The sequence below is a fragment of the Haliotis cracherodii genome, unplaced genomic scaffold (genome assembly GCF_022045235.1).
Source record: "Haliotis cracherodii isolate W230 unplaced genomic scaffold, xgHalCrac1.p SCAF_20, whole genome shotgun sequence".
In the NCBI taxonomy this organism is placed as follows: Eukaryota; Metazoa; Mollusca; class Gastropoda; order Lepetellida; family Haliotidae; genus Haliotis; species Haliotis cracherodii.
Window position 1 is genome coordinate 11,589,509 of NW_027266276.1, and position 17,212 is coordinate 11,606,720.

A 17,212-nucleotide genomic window follows, 5' to 3' on the forward strand; every position below is an offset into this window, starting at 1 on the left:
ATTTATATAGTGTACATTTCTACTGTAATCGGTTGGCAAAGGATGCTTTAAGACAAACAAGCATCGTCGAGAGATTCCAAGCTGATGCTTCTTCATCTCTTGGGACTGACAGGAGAAGCATTTCAGCTACAAAATGCTTTTGCCAAAAGTTTGGGCTCGTCCGGGAGTCGAACCCGGGACCTCTCGCACCCGAAGCGAGAATCATACCACTAGACCAACGAGCCGGATATTAGATATGGCAATTATATTCAAATCTGAATCCTTTCCAAATAAGGCTTATTTATCACAAAGGAATTTCATGGGCTCCTATTGGATTCGAAACCGCAGCAACCGAAACGAGCATCTTTGCGCTTGAACTAAATCACGTTCTTCTGGCTTACGTTTTATCAAAGAGGGTCATTTTGTTTTTTGGGGAGTTACTTCAATTACCCTTTCCTGATGAAGTTTGATTAAAATAAACAAAAAAAACAACTTTTGTGTAGCCATTTGGCAGCTGATCAGCATATCTCACTGTATTATGCCATACCTGACTTTCTGAGGTCTTTGATATAAAAATGGACAGCTTGCATGTACATACCTATCGTCAGTTAAATTAAACAAGCCGAGATATATAAGATCATAGTTACCTCCCTTTAGTCTGATGTGGCATGCCCGCATATTTGTCAACTTCTATTAATAAACATTTTTGGGCGTGTTCTCAGCTGGGATTGCGATTTCCCTCGATGTGACGTCACAGGGCAAATGAATCACCGCTTGACAAAGGCTCGGACGGGTTACTGGTCTTCAGACAGGCCTACTTTGTCGTTATAAACGACCAGCAGTAAACATGTTGAGGTCACATCATAGCATTCGTTTAGAAATAATTCACCGGTCTTTTGCTTTTTGTGAGCAATGTAATCTGTTTCGGCGAATAATCTATACTCTGGCGTTGATATTTTCCATTCACAAAAAATGTGAAGCGAGAGACACTTTATTGTTTTGTTCCAAACCAACGGTTTAACTGTGATTTACATGAAGCAGGTACGTTTAGTCGGACTATGTATGTGTAAAGGGAATCTCAACCTAGTGTCAAATATATCAGATATATTACGACGATTTGATAAAACTTACAACTATCCAAGACTTGCCGGGGATATTTTTACTTTTATCAACAAGTCGTGATATATTTGAGCTGTGACGTCATGATAACCGATGACGTCACAGTGGTCTGAAAAGCATTGCGATGCAAGTTCACTGTAGCGATATCTCCAAGTGATATCACAAGTAGAAGCCAGTTTTTGACTGTAAACAGAGATTACTACACGAGTGTGTGTCAGATTTATCTTACCACGAGTTGGTTGATAACGTATCTAACGATCGATAATATGTTTCTTACACACCCTAAAATCGCAATGACCGCCTCCGTGGTCTAAGGGTAGAGCGTCCGCCCGGAGCGTCATACCAAAAGACGTTAAAAGATGGTACTTGTTGTTACCCTGTCTGGCGCTCGGCATTATGGGGCTAAAACAAGGACTGGTCGGCTCGGAGTCAGTATACTGTGTCTGAGTGGGGTATTCGTGTTAAACTGCGGCATGGTATCTCAGTGAGCTAGCACTATACATCGGCATCAGTCCCGACTAGTACAAGCAGCCACACAAACACACACACGTACATGCACGTCGCTATATAAGTTCAATAATCTTGGACGCGACGTTAAACCCCATTTCACCTCACCTAAAATCGCAACTTTTTTAGGATCGAATGGACGTTTTATGTCTATTCTCTTGATCGTGGTGGCGCATTAATACATGACATAACGGTTATCAATGACGTCACCCGACGCTCACGCTCATAATACCATATATATAAACAAACATCATCAAGTTAGAAACATCTGCATGCAACGGTACATCGAGTTTTAAACCCAGGTCATTGTGTTTGAGGGCAGCCGGCGGGACGACCGACTCATCGAGTCAAAAACTCACGGACTTGACATAAATATTCAAGTAAAGTGTCAGACAATGCAGTGTCTATCGGGACGGGAGTACAGTAAACGTTGCACAGGACAGTCTAGACTTGCAAAAGTCTCCAAGGCAAAAATTATTAGTTTAAATCATATTTTCTAGATTTTATCAACAATAAGAACAAGTTGTCCCTTTGTTTGTTTGTTTGTTTAACGCGGCACTCCGAGATATTCCAGCTGTATGACGGCGGTCGGTAAATAATTGAGTCTGAACCAGACAACCCAGTGATTGACATCATGAGTATCGATCTGTGCAGTTGGTTTAGACGACGGATTAGTAGGTAATTGTTTGCAGATTTAGTAAAAAAGAAGGCCGGGGTAGCCTTGTGGTTTAAAGGGTTCATTTACCACCATGCTATGGATAGAATATTGTTAAAAACATACTCACTCACAAATGATAATGAAGACATTTCAAAACTTTACATGAACAAGAAACATATTATTCATATACTTCGAAATGCACCCTAAATCCCCAGACTCCTACAATATGCAAACTATAGATTTTGCTATGCGATTAGTATTAGCCTATTGAAGGGGCAGATAGTAGCCTAGACTAACATCTCGTCTCTGAAATGAACAAATTTTACAGAAAAAACCCAGTTGTTAAAATATCTTAATAAAATATAATTAAAAAAGGAGCCCAGAGACTTTCTTCATTATTTAGTAATCTAGACTTACACACTTTTATAGACTTGCATATCTAAAAATATTTTGAATTAATATATCTATTACATAACTGTGGGGGCAAGGGTTGCCCAGTCGCTGTGCAGAGTTCCGCCCCTTAGGCACGCCAGGAACCTATGATTGTGGGTTCGAATCTCGGTTCGCCCCGATTAGGTTTCTACGTTTGCCAGCACCATGCCCATACTCGTGGGTTTCACCAAAGTGGTAAATGTCTGAGACCTGCATCACTTCGGGCTTTCCTCCTACATGAAGCTGACACGATGTGATATAGCTAGAAACACTGTTCAAAGCGCCGTTAAACCCAACTCACTCACTCACTTAACTGTTGCCTAGTGGAACACTATGTCTAGTGCGGTTGTGTGGTTTCAAGATAGTTGAGAAAAAACGGATACAATTGTGTATTATTTGGCCAAACACGATTCAATGAAGGTGTCACTATCTTCTCTTTCGATCGTCTCTATTAAAACCTGAGGATGAATCCTTGAACACTACTGAGTCGATGAGTTCCATTGTGGCCCTCTTATACACCGTGCTCATTGGGTCCGGCAGACCTGAAAATCACACGCTATTTAAAATATTCCATTGAGTAAGTATTCAATGGATAATATACTGTTTCTTCACCGGTTCAATGAAGCACTCTCGTTCACGACGTGAAATCATACCTGGCCCTTCAGCAGTTACCTCCCCTTACTAGACTAAATTCATGGCGTTCCATAACTGATGTTATACAAACAGGTGTGGCGAGAAGTAGCGTTTGTTCTCGGTTAGGGCTGGTGACGCAGAAAGACTAGCCCCGACCAAAACACCTGTTTCATATGGGACGGGGTATCCCCGGCGATGAGCGTGGGCGATCCGGCGGAGACACCACGGCCGAAGTTTTACAGTTTACTCGCATTGCCGTCTGCTCGCGGTGAGGGTGACTGGCTATCAAGTGACACCGACTTTCAAACAGAACGAGCACAATTCAGCCCAAGTGGTGGATTTTACTGGGATATATATATCAAGCCTGGTAAGTTTACGAATTTATCAACTGTCTTTAGTTTAGTAGCAATTTGTTAAACGGAAAAGCTACATTAGCAGACGATATTTTGAAATTGGTATGAAATTGATTTTCGTTGACACGAGTTTTAGTTGTGAACTTACAACGTATAAGAAGATTGTTACTGTGTATTATATCGTTGGAGTGATTTCTAATTGGACGAAGATTTTGTGGAATAATTTAACATGTTCAATGAATAAATAATTTGCATGTAAACGTGTGCTTGTGGGGGCAGAAGTGTAGATCAAAAGTGAAAACTCAATACTTAGTGTGTTTTAAATAATAACGACTTCGAAACGCAAATTGCATTGGGATTAAGATTTGAATTCATCTGGCATGTTGTGTGGTAGTGCTTCTGATACCACTCGCCATTCTTTCTCCCCTTTTCCCCCAAAAACTGTATATGTACACTTGATGAATGTAGGTCCAGTTGTGTATTACATTTGCTTTCGGAGTGTTCATTGTAAACAGCATGGGATTGTTCAGGGTGCAGTTTATATAACTACACATTTGTTATAGGAGCCCCAAAAGATCTGTGCATTGTGTCTGTATTTCCGTATATCTACCCGTGACTCATTGTGGTTGGTTGCGGACCGTATATCGTTATACGCTGCCTTCGACAGTGAATTCACGTGTGGGTTCTTCATCTAAGAGAGCGTACAAAGGAAGTTTTTTAAAACCCGGCACATTACCTGTCATATTTGCTGGGTCATATTTGTGTGTGTGTGTGTGTGTGTGTGTGTGTGTGTGTGTGTGTGTGTGTGTGTGTGTGGCTGCTTGCTCTGGTCCAGATCAATGCCGATTTTATAGTGCTAGCTCACTGAGATACCATGTCGCAGTTTAACATGAATACACCACTCAAACACAGTATACTGACTCCGAGCCGACCAGTCCCTGTTTTAGCCCCTTCATGCCGAACGCCAGACAGGGTAACAAGAAGTACTATACCTTAACGTCTTATGGTTAGACCGTTTGATAGGGTAAGGCATTGTTATGTGGACACCAATTAAATGGTACAGGCAAAAGTCCTTTTCTGTCCACCTTGATGGAATCACGGTTTGGGAGAGTAGTTCTGAATTCGTTTTGAAATGACGTTCTCGTTGAATACATGGGTAACGCATGATTGATTTGTCAACATCCACAATTACTGGCTTATGCGAGCAGGCAGTGGCAGGCACCTATTCAATGTGTTGTCCTGTCGGTGGCTAGTGTAGATAGGATTTCCATAAATTAATCTGGAGATGTCGTTTTGATAGAGTTAATCCAGGGTACTTTATCATCATCGTGCAGGAACACACGTGATCGACTTACTTCAGCGTGAATTGAATATGCTGTTATCAATGTATTCGATTTTAGTGGGTACTTGTCAGCCACCAATGTCCTAGTTGATATTTTCGCTTTATTGCATTAGAGTGAGTGAGTGAGTGAGTTGAAATTTAACGTTGAATCGGCAGTATTTTAGCCATATTGCGACAATTACATGATACCACGTTTTGCATAACCGTCAGTTTGGCATTATAACCAGGATGGCTTTATAACCTGTTTGACACAACAAGGATGGCTTTATAACTAGTTTGACATTATAACAAGCTGGGTGGCTTTTTAACCAGTTTGGTATTGTAATCAGGATGGCTTTATAACCTGTTTGACATAACAAGGATGGCTTTATAACTAGTTTGACATTATAACAAGCTGGGGTGGCTTTTTAACCAGTTTGGCATTATAACCAGGATGGCTTTATAACCTGTTTGACATATCAAGGATGGCTTTATAACTAGTTTGACATTATAACAAGCTGGGGTGGCTTTTAACCAGTTTGGTATTGTAATCAGGATGGCTTTATAACCGCTTGGGTTTATAACTAGCTTCGTGAAACAGGCATTGGTAAGGAATTGAAATGACTGAAAACAGCATCCCTGATCTGAACAAGTCCTTGTGAGATTTAGGATGCTTCAACACAGTTTTAACGCCGCCTTGAACAGTATGTCAGTTTATCACGGCGTGTCGGCTTGAAGCAAGTCCGAACTGATGCAGATCCTAGACGTTAATCACTTTGGTGAACTCTCCAAGGTATTACATCTGCGAATTGCCCTGCCCTAGACTACTGGGCCATTCGTGCCCCGTCAGCGTGATATAGGTCTATACCTACATGTATAAATGTAACACCGAATCTGTGCAACTGCCCAATGCATGCAATGGGCAATACAGCTTGCCCAATGCACGCAATGTGCAATACAGCTTGCCCAATGCATGCAATGTGCAATGTGCAATACAGCTTGCCCAATGCACGCAATGTGCAAACAATGGTCTGCTCATTTCACGCAATGGGCAGTTGCACAGATTGGGTGTAACATATATAACTCGTTGCCGCCATTAAACGACTGCAAAACTGATGATGCGACGAACAACATGTGGTGAATCCTAATATCACCCAGGCCCACCCACTCAAGGAATCTGGACCAGGCTACCAAGTCATCGATATGACGCTATCGAGATCCGATGACACGTAGTCAACCTAGTCATCGAGCTTGACCCCGATCTAACCTCCATTCTAATTCATTTGTGATTTTATACACATGCATATGCACGTAACATTTGGGCAGAGATCCCGTCGTGGTGAAAACTTGTGAAAAGAGTCTTGTTGGTGAAAGTTATACCAAGTCGCTTTTTGTGTGTTTGTCGTAAAATGGAAATACTAATATATGAAACATGGAATGTCGCTAAAACATAGGTTACAATATAATGCCTAAATCGTGTCCGACACAGCGGAAACCTGTCAAGTGTTTGTCAATTGTTCGGGTAATAATGACGAAAAAAACGATGATGAAGGGTAAAAATATTTCCGTCTGACATGGCTTTTGTTGGACTATAATATCACATTATTTCAGGGTTATACTTCGGGTGTTTGACAATGAAATAATGCCCCTCCCGCTCTTCCTACCACTGTACTGAGGTCACTGGGTGCAGTAAGCATCGACTTACAACGTATTCAGGTCACTGTATGCAGGGTTGCCTGTTTCACATTCATTGTTGGAATTTCGGTTCAGAAACACTTCCTTTTACCACATACAACCCGTAAGAGCCGAGTAACGAAAATCGGGTGATTACAATGTGTAACTTGGCTGATTGTGTGTCATCGTACTCATATGGCATTGGTAGCATAGTAGTTAAAGCGTTCGCTCGTCACGCGGAAGGCTTGGGTTCGACTCCCCACATGGTATTGAAGCTCAATTCTGGTGTCCCCCGCCGTGATTTTGCTGGAATACTGATAAAAGTCACTCACTCATTGAAATAGCGTGCTCATGCTACCAACCTTAGTTAGTCTGTCTCGAATTTAACACGTGCCGTGATCGGATGTAATTGTTTTAGGCGTAAAACAGCATTCACACACTTACTGGCAAAAACTGGGCATATTTGTAACCCCTACCAGTGGTAATTATTGACCTATGTTATATAAGTCTAATACGAAATAATAACTTGAAGTTCTAAAATCGAGAGCCCCATTCCACATAGCGATCTTAGCGCTAAGACGACCGTAACTCTCATACTTTAAAACTGGATTATGATAATTGTAGCATTAAGATCGCTTTGTGAAACAGGTCCCGTTCAACAAAGTGATCTTAGTCTCGAAGAATAGGATAGGAGTAATGGTCGCGTAGCAATAAGGTGGCTTAGAGGACCATGTGCACAAAACGAACTTAGCACAGTGGGTGGGTCCCAAGGATTACAATTCAATCTTAAAAACGCAATTTTTTTAAACATAGACTTACCACAACCCTATTGCTAAAATCGCTTCGTAGAACAAATCCCAGATTTGGTCATGTAACAGCTAAAATTTTACTTTCGTTTCTCTGCATAATTCATATTCTACTGCGTTGACTTTAAAAGCTTTATAGATCCTTACAAGTGAAGCTTAGTGACTGACGACGGGCTCATATACATTCCTTGAAAGGCTTGACGGTTCCGATTCCGACTGAGGTTAGAGGGCATTTCCCTGTTGGAGAGTACTTCGCTGCTGTGTCAACTACTACCTACTTGATCTGCGGAAGCGGCTGTCGTATGAATAGACATGCGTGAAACGTTTAAACAAACAGGACGCTGCCCCCTTTTGCTTTCAAATGTCACTAGGTCATGTTGGGTCACCGCGACTGAACGATTTAGAGGTCTTACTAGTGATAAACCTTTCACACGCATGCTATGAAGTGATTTAACCACATGAGACATAATGTATTGCATGTTGGGGCCACGCGCTGAACATGGGTTAGTAGACAAGGAATACAGTAGTCAAGAATTGGTAGACTTAGAGATAGTCATCGAGAGCTCATCCAAAGCGCAGCTTAATTCAAAAACGAAGTTTAAATTATAGTGTTACTTTTGGCGTGAGATTTCTACACATAATTCTGATAATGTAACACTGGTATCCTGTACTGGGCAAAACGGAAATTAGGTCACGTGTTTCTTTAGGTCTTCCAGCCTTTGGCTGTCGTTCCATGGCTTCCTGTATGAGAGTTATCGGATGTATGCATCTACTCCACATTTGATAAAATCATGAACGTCAAGATCTTACGAGCATTCATACCCGGACCATTCACTTGGACTATCCCATCTCAGCAATATCCCAGCTATGTGACGGCGGTATGTAAATGATCGTGTCTGGACCAGACAATCGAGTGACTGATATCATGAGCATCGATCCATGCAATTGGGATACGATGCCATGCATCAACAGAGTCAGCGAGCCTGACCACCCGACCCCTAGTCTCCTCTTACGACAAGCATAGTCGCCTTCTACAGCGAGCATGGGTTGCTGAAGACCTGTTCTGGCCCGGATCTTGACAGGCTTCTCACACAGTGTACCTGCGAACCCAGGTCTTCGGCGTGACGAGCAAACGCTTTAATCACTAGGCTTTTCCCCCAAAGGTCTTTTTTTCATACGAAACGACCTACTTTTCAGCCCAGTGCGTGAACCGTTCATATATACTCAAATGCAAATTGAACTGTCAGCTGTTAAATTTATTGATCATTTTAATCAATTATAGTTTGACAGTTTCACTTCTGTTCATACTGCGTACACAACAAACCTCTTGCCAATAAAGAACGGAGTCTCGTCCTACTAAGTATCGGACTTTAGATAGCACATATGTACTATTTATTATAAATATATATATATATATTGTACAGCTAATATCGTTCTGTGGAACGAAGTACATGGTGTAGTTCAATACATATTTGAGTCAAAACTTGTGTGAAGGAGACAAAATGTGCAACGCACAATTTAAATTCTATTTTTTTAAATCTAAAACAAATCAAAATATTTCTTTCGACTCATTAAAGGAAAAAGAGGTGATTTGAGTTTTGTGCCTCGAAAACAATATGATGAATTTAGAATGTGACCACAGTTGCTTGACCCTACGTTTAAAATTGCCTTTTCAAACCGCCACCTAGGTGTTGTGGATAGTGAGTGAGTGTGGTTTTACGCCGCTTTTAGCAATATTCCAGCAATATCACGGCGGTGGACACCAGAAATGGGCTTCACACATTGTACCTATGTCGGGAATCGAACCCGGGTCTTTGGCGTGACGAGCGAACGCTTTAACCGCTAGGCTACCCGACCACCCCTGATGTGGATAGAGCGACTGCCCGGAGATGGGAAGAACGGTGGTTCGATGTCCTGTCCGCGCCATATCAAAAGACGCTGAAAGATGGTTCTTGTTGTTACCCTGCCTGTCGCTCGGTATTAATGGGCTAAAACATGGACTGGTCGGTTCGGAATCAGTGCATACTGTGTCTGAGAAGCGTATCCATGTTAAACTGCGGCATAGTATCTCAGTGGGCTGACACTATAAAACCGGCATAAGTCTTTACTAGTGCAAGCACCCACACTCACATAAATGCATGTCGCTATATTAGAAAATAATCTATCACGCGACGATAAACCCCATTTCACTTCACCTCACCACGATTTTCAAAGACGCCCAACACATCCTGGAGACAAATAGTCCCACATTTCACATCTGCACTGTACCATGCCGTGATATGTTGCAATGGCCTTTGTCACTAGCACGAGCTGCACGAGAAAACAGGGCTGGCGGGCCCGGTTCAATGTATACATGCCTTGTGTTTGAACACACTTTCTATGAAGTTATTTCACTGACTAATCCTTTATCCGAAACATGTCCAAACAAACAAGCTTTCAATAACACGTCAGAATGTCTTGGGTCATTGCAAAGAACCGAATAGTATGTTTTACGTAAGCCTGTTATAGTCTCCATACTTCAATGGGTATTTGTGTGAGCTTCAATATTTGTCAGATGAGACATTCAAACACGATCTATTTCATATTCATTTGTAAGTGCTATATCAAGATTGAGTTATCGTTTTTTTCAAACAGTTGTAACATTGCTTACGGACTGACAAATCTGGTGAGGATAGTGAGGACGTTTTGATTAAATAATGAAAAGTTATGCTATATTATGTTTAGAGGTTACACACAGGCAATGTTTTTCCATAGATAGATAGATAGATAGATTTTAAATAACTAAGCATTCAACAGCTATTACCTGTACGTGTATGCACAGTTTGGCCTACTTTCAGCAATAAAAACAAAATAAAATGACCAACTTAGCCAGCTCCATTTTCGAGTACAGAAAGTTAAACACCACCCCCTGTTCCGCACCAAATGTCACTTGCTTGAAAATATCTGCATAACTTGAAATAGAAAAAATATTGTCAGTTTTAATTACTGGATGGATGTACATTTCAAAAACATAAACATCTTACACAAAATCATCCAATCACAGCTGTCAGATGATTCAATCTGCACTGACGGCTCTACGAAAACGGCTGAAGAACGACTGATCCTGATTTGGTGAAGAAGAACCAAGAGGGATAGAGAGGCTATATATATAAAGCCTTAAACAGACTATGACCCCCTAACTATTTGAACTACTGAATGAATAGATGTGTCTCAGTCCATCGCATCAAAGACATGACTACTGCTGGCCTCTTGGTTGGGTCCATGCAGTTTCTGGATACATCCCGATTAGTCTTCAGCAACCCATGCTTGTCGTAAAAGGCGACTATGCTTGTCGTAAAAGGCGACTAACGGGATCGGGTGGTAAGATACGCTGACTTGATGTATGTCATCAATCCCAATTGCGTGGATCGATGCTCATGATATCAATCCTTGGAGTGTCTGGTCGAGACTCGATTATTTACAGTCATAACCAATTAAAATGAAGTCAAATAAAGCCAATTTTGTTAATTCAAATTGTATTATGTATATCTATCAAGACGTTACTTAGTACCGTGCCATAATTAGGTTTGACACAAGCCGCTAAGTATAACGTCTAGACTTCGTACGAAAATGGACTGCAGATCGTGAAGCATCGAACCCTTTAAGAAAATATTTAATGTGGTTTTAATATCACGAAAGACGACGACAACGCGAAACAAACATCTGAAAACATCTGGGAGAGGGGAGGGGGGGGGGGGGGGTGTCCGCACACTCACTTACCCCCTAAAAGCCCTCGGTTGTATCTGGGGCTGGGCGTTCCCGCACATGACCACGTCTGAAAGGGAGATCAACGTTGTAGACACTTACTCATTCCTAAGGCATGTTCGGTGGCTGCTAACTGCCGATCTAGGTTAAGAGAAATCACAAGATCGGTTCTCACTGCCTGTGCATTATAGTGAATCAGTCGACAGTATGGTGACCACCCGTGAAGCTAAAGCTATTCCTAATCGGGATAAATGTAGCGATGTCTGACTAAACCAGGTCCGATGATTCGTGTGTAGGTTCTATAAAACTGCATGTTTAGTCTGAATCTTGTTCATGCTTATTTTCAAACTAGGCGATTACATTGGTTGGTTGGTTGGTTGGTTGTTTAACGCCGCACTCAGCAATATTCCAGCTATATGACGACCGTCTGTAAATAATCGAGTCTGGCCAAGACAATCCAGTGATTGATATCATGAGGATCGATCCTCGCAATCTGGGAGACGATTACATTGAACTACGTTAACACTGATATGTACACGGGCCCACATTCACGAGCACACGTTGGTACTCCGTGGCTGAATAGGTCCCCATAACCCCAGGCCTGTACTGAAAATGAGTGAGTGAGTATGGTTTTATTCCGCTTTTAGGAATATTCTAGCAATATGACGGCGTGGGACACCAGTAAATGGGCTTCACACATTGTACCCATGTGGGGAATCGAACCCGGGTGTCTGGCATGAGGAGCCGACGCTAGGCTACCCCACCGCACCTGTACTGAAAATGAAAATCGGATGGTGTCAGTGCGTGACCTGGCTTACTGTGTGTCATTAGCGTTCACTTCACGGGTCGTTGCTCATGCTGTCAACCATTGGTTTACCGGACCCAGATTCGATGTATTTGTTGGTATCCGTAATGCAGCTTGGATGTTACTACCTGCGGCGCAAAACAACATCGGTCACACAATTGCCCCACCCCTTTCAGTGAAACCTGATCCAGGAAATTCATTGTTGTATATCATTGTTTAACAGCATGTCTGTTGATCTGAAATGTTTCCGCTTTCGTTACATAGTTTTGTTTGTTGTTTAACGCCGCACTCAGCAATATTCCAGCTGTATGATGGCTGACTGTAAATAATCGAGTCTGGACCAGACAATCCAGCGATTTATCATGACCTTCGATCCACGCAATTGGGATACGATGCCATGCATCAACGAAGTCTGCGAGCCAAGTCAGCGACCACTAGATCCCGTTAGTCGTCTCTTACGACACGCACAGTCGCCTCTAACGACAACTATAGTCGCTTCTTTCGGCTAGCATGGTGAAGTTGAGGTGAGGTGAAATTGGGTTTAACGTCGCGTCCAAGATTATTGCACTTATATAGCGACGTGCATGCACGTGTATGTGTGTGTGTGGCTGCTTGTACTAGTCTGGACTGATGCCGATTTATAGTGCTAGCTCACTGAGATACCATGCCGCAGTTTAACACGAATACCCCACTCAGACACAGTATACTGACTCCGAGCCGACCAGTCCTTGTTTTAGCCCCTTAATGCCGAGCGCCAGACAGGGTAACAACAAGTACAATCTTTTAACGTCTTTTTGTATGACGCGGCCCGGGATCGAACCACAAGACCACGGAGGCGGTCTCGGCTAGCATGGGTTGCTAAAGACCCATTCTACCCCGGATCTTCACGGGTCTCGTTACATAGATTAAGCTACATTTCAAAAATGGTCAGGGCTTTCCTCACTCTCTCGTCAACAGCTATTGATTTGTAACGGATTGATGTATGTGTTTGTCAAATGCATGTTTTCAAATGGAATATTAACGTAGCGCCCATGCAGTTTAATATGCGCCAATAGCGATCGTGAATCAAGCCGTTGATAAGGCACGGCGCTGAAACAGAAACCATTTATTGCCCACGTGAACCAATAAAGGAAACTTATGTAGTCGGTCAGTGTCGACACGTTTATTGGTGTTTAAATCACACTATCGCCAGGACAGTAGGAAGTCCTCTCAGGACAAACATGCGCTGGATAGGACTGAGTTAATGTCTCCTTAACGATGAAAGTCGTTCATATATGTGGCAGCTCTCGAAACGTGCAAACAACGAATTAAGCTATCTCTGGAGTGTATATCGAAAGTACATAAAAGCATGGGTGTATGGAAGTGTAAGTCAACTGGTATCATTGCATGCGTTTCAGTACCTGCGACACACAGTGTACAAGAAGGCAACATTAGTCCTGTACAGTCAAACCTCGTTATACTGGACTGTACCATTTCTCGTTGAAGTGAATAATGTTTTACGCCGCTTTTAGAAATAGTCCAACAATATCATGGCGGCTCTTTAAAATCAACTGGATTAACGTAACATGGATGCCGCCCATTTCGGTATGTATGGACGGCTGTTACAGTAATCGTCAGCAGGCAGATTTCCAGATTAATGGGGTTACACTGTAGTCCGGGTGTCAGACTCTCAGTATGTGTCTAAAGCGTCCGCCCATTCTAGTGTCTCCGTCGCTATGTGGTGGGAGTAATACTAAAAGTGGTACCAGACCAACCAAACACACTATAACACCACATTATCGTGGTCCACACGTGCAGAAAGTCTAGATGGTACAACGCTTACCGGAGATGGTCATAAAGTCAATGACGTCGTTTGAGGGCAACTTGTGTCCCGCGGTGTCCGTGTTCAGCTGAACGACACTTCCTCTAAGTGACAGGCCTCTCTTATCGACAGGATGCACTGACGCCTCTCAGGACAATACACAAGGTGGGACACTTCAGTTGGATGTTTTATTCAGGAGTACCGTTGATATAGTGATCTGTGGTGGGACTTAGTCCTGTGTGCAGTGCATGGCCATGGGCGGATACAGAAGGGGGTGCGGGGGGGGGGGGGGGGGGGGGGGGGGGCTTTTTATTTCGAAAAAAATCGTTATTTCTGTATAAATTACCACCATAGACAGTAAATAGATCTTAATTGTGCACACACACACCCATTTTAAAAAAAGCTGTATCCGCCCATGCATGGGGCACATATCAGGCAACGCCATAGAGTAGTTGGATGGGTGACAGCGCTCGGCGGCTTGATAGTTTCTCGGGCTTCGGTCCTGCCCCCCACAGAAGCACATGTAGCTTATAGTGTTTCCAAAGTGACTTTGTTCCAAATATGCCTCTGTTGACCCAGCAGTGAATGGGTACCCGGTAGGATGATATTTAGGCAACTTTGATTGTATACTCCCCGGGGATTTTCAAATGAAAATCGAGTTCATTCTGATCCCTGACCGGGTAATAATCCAGCGATTTTGAGCATGCTTTATAGGGTGTGGATAAATATATATGAATATCATATTATAATCATTATTATTATCATCATCATCATCATCATCATCATCATATTTATTATTATTATAACGAATGCACTGCCGCCCGAAACGCTTTCAATCAAAAGAACGCTTTCAAGACATAAACTTTGAGGTATCTTTGCAGATAACTTTGTCTCATGTTTAATCTTAAAACAATGTCCCTTTTTAATAACTTGGCGTATGTTAGTATTTCAGCTGCATTTTAAGGTAACCATTTTCGGGTTATTGATATTTATTGTCCTGGAAATTTGTAACATCAACCCCAGGGTATAACCACTCTGCATATGAAACATGTTCCACCAGGCGTAAAATGCAAGCGATATTAGAGAGGGTTAGACCTGGAATCAGAGACTGAAATATCCACTTGAAAGTCGAGGGCATTATATTATGTGTAGTTTCAGTTGAAGTATCATATTTCCTCTTGTATATTTCCCGCATGTATCCTTTTCTGACATTATGACGAACCGGTCCTTATTTCATCACCGCTACAAACCGCAGCCATGTGACGTCTTACAAGTCTAATGAAAACTCAGCATTTAGTTTTCAAATTGGTATAGTTTCGTGATCTTTCAGAGAAAATTTCTGTATACAGAGTTCTAATCCAATCAGTTCTGCGTAAGCAATCTAAGAGCAAAATAGGTTTTCTGTTGTTTGTATCAAGATCGATGAAACAACAGGCAAATCTACTTCCTAGTTGCTGTTTTTGTTTGTTGTCACCAAGATTGCAACGTGTCTGAGTTTTTCTTGTTATATCGCTTATCTCCTTGCACTCTGCGGGAGCGAATGTCAACGAGGTAGCAAATGAGTTTTCGAGTGTTATCGGTGTGGTTACAGACTTAACAATCGATGTTTTTAAAGAGTTGGAACTAACTTGAGGGATGGAAACTCAATGTGGTGCGTGTATTTACAATAAAAAATGATATAATTATCAAAATAATTTTATTCCATTTGCCACTCTCAATCGAAAAATAATTAGGTTTAATGATGAATATAAAACAGAAAATATAGAGTTGCCGGAATGATGAAGTTTCTTCTAAATGGGTGCGTTTGTCTGATAACACCTGATAAGCTGAAGGGAAATGTTTGCGTTTCCAACGCACAGCATGACAGACGCGTGTGTCTTCAACCAGGATATGGAATGACACGGCCCGAGCGGGCGCGAGGACTTGGGGCAATGTGGATGTCAATGTCGGTGACAACACGGAGCCATGACATATGCTGTTGATAACATTACCGACGCCCGTGTCCTCTGATTTTGGGCAAAAGGCAAACAAGATTTCTGGAAGACGGAGTACGTTTGAGGCAGTCTTCATAAATCTGCCGTACCGGTTTCTTGCGTGATTTTCAAACTCAAATTTTGTTTGTTTGTTGAATAACGCTGCACTCCGCAATATTCCAGCTGTATATGACGGCGGTCTATCAATATTTGTGTCTGGTCCAGAAAACCAGAGACTGCCATCATGAGTATCGTTGGAATACGATGACATGCATCAACCAAGTCATCACGCCGGACCACCCGATCCCGTTAATTGCTTCCTTTAACAAGGATGGATTGCTGAAGACCAATTCTTCAAGGGTGTTGTTGCGTGAACATATAGTGTAACAAAGCGGGATCATCAAGGGTATTATATACCCATTCTACCCATAACTTCGTAACCTTATCGATGATGAAGCTGCGTATGTCTGCTCATTTTCGTATCGTTTTCTATACTGTATTGATGATGTTGCATTCTGCGCCGCTTAAGCAGCATTCCAGCCAAATCACGCCAGGCCTAGGGACACCAAAATGGGCTTCACAGATGCAAGGATCTTGACGTAACAAGCTAATACCAGCGGTCGCTTGACTACCCACCGCCCTTTAAAATCCTGAGTCAACTATTCTCCCTGGCTGATTGTCATCGTATACCCGAAAGTGTGGTCATCGCTCATGCTATCAGCCACTTGTTTGTCGACCCGTGAAGATCCGGGTAGAGGATAGGTCTTCTGTGGATAGGACTGTGCGTGTCGTCAGAGGCGACCGCCGGGATGGGGTAGTCAGGCTCGCTGACATGGTTCATCCATGTCATCGTATCACAGTTGCGTTGATCGATGCTCATGATGTCAATCACTGGAATTGTCTGGTCCCGACTCCATTATCTGCAGACCGCCGTCATATAGCTGGAATATTGCTGAATGCGGCGTTGAACAGCAAACAAACTAAAAACTTGTCTTTTTAGACTCGAGTGTATGGGTTTTTATTGACCCAGATGTGGAACTAACTTGTCCTATTTTTGTAAGGCCGACTCGTAACCCCATCTAAACGGGTTAAAACAAATACCTGTTTTCACGAGGTTGTTGCCATGATACGCGTATTGGCTTCAGCAATCGTAATAAAATAAAGTGCTGTTTAACATCCTCCCGAGATAAAAAGCGAATCGTGTTTGTGTAGTTGACAAGAACGACAAGATCAACCTGTCTGGTGAATCTCCATTAAGTTTATTTTGGGACTGTCACCCCTCGCTGTTCTGCTGCGGGACAAAACCTGGCTTGGCGACAAGTACCTCTCCACGTGCTTCTCCGCATGGAGGTGCAGGAGAGTAAATACTTACCCAGAGACAAGTACATTTACATATCAAGCCTTCCT

The 17,212-nt window shown here is 42.5% G+C and overlaps 1 protein-coding gene and 1 non-coding gene across 2 annotated transcripts in view; one reads left to right on the forward strand and one right to left on the reverse strand.

The window, feature by feature from the left end:
* Positions 1–152: 152 nt before the first annotated feature.
* Positions 153–224, reverse strand: Trnap-cgg (transfer RNA proline (anticodon CGG)). Its single transcript has one exon. It is a non-coding gene; the product is annotated as a tRNA-Pro (tRNA).
* A 3,348-nt stretch (positions 225–3,572) lies between these two features.
* LOC139470315 (uncharacterized) overlaps positions 3,573–17,212 on the forward strand; it is a 32,634-nt gene continuing 18,994 nt past the window's right edge. Inside the window, exon 1 of the mRNA XM_071252677.1 lies at positions 3,573–3,695. The gene's annotated coding sequence lies outside the window, so the exon portion shown is untranslated. The remainder of the gene's footprint in view (positions 3,696–17,212) is intronic.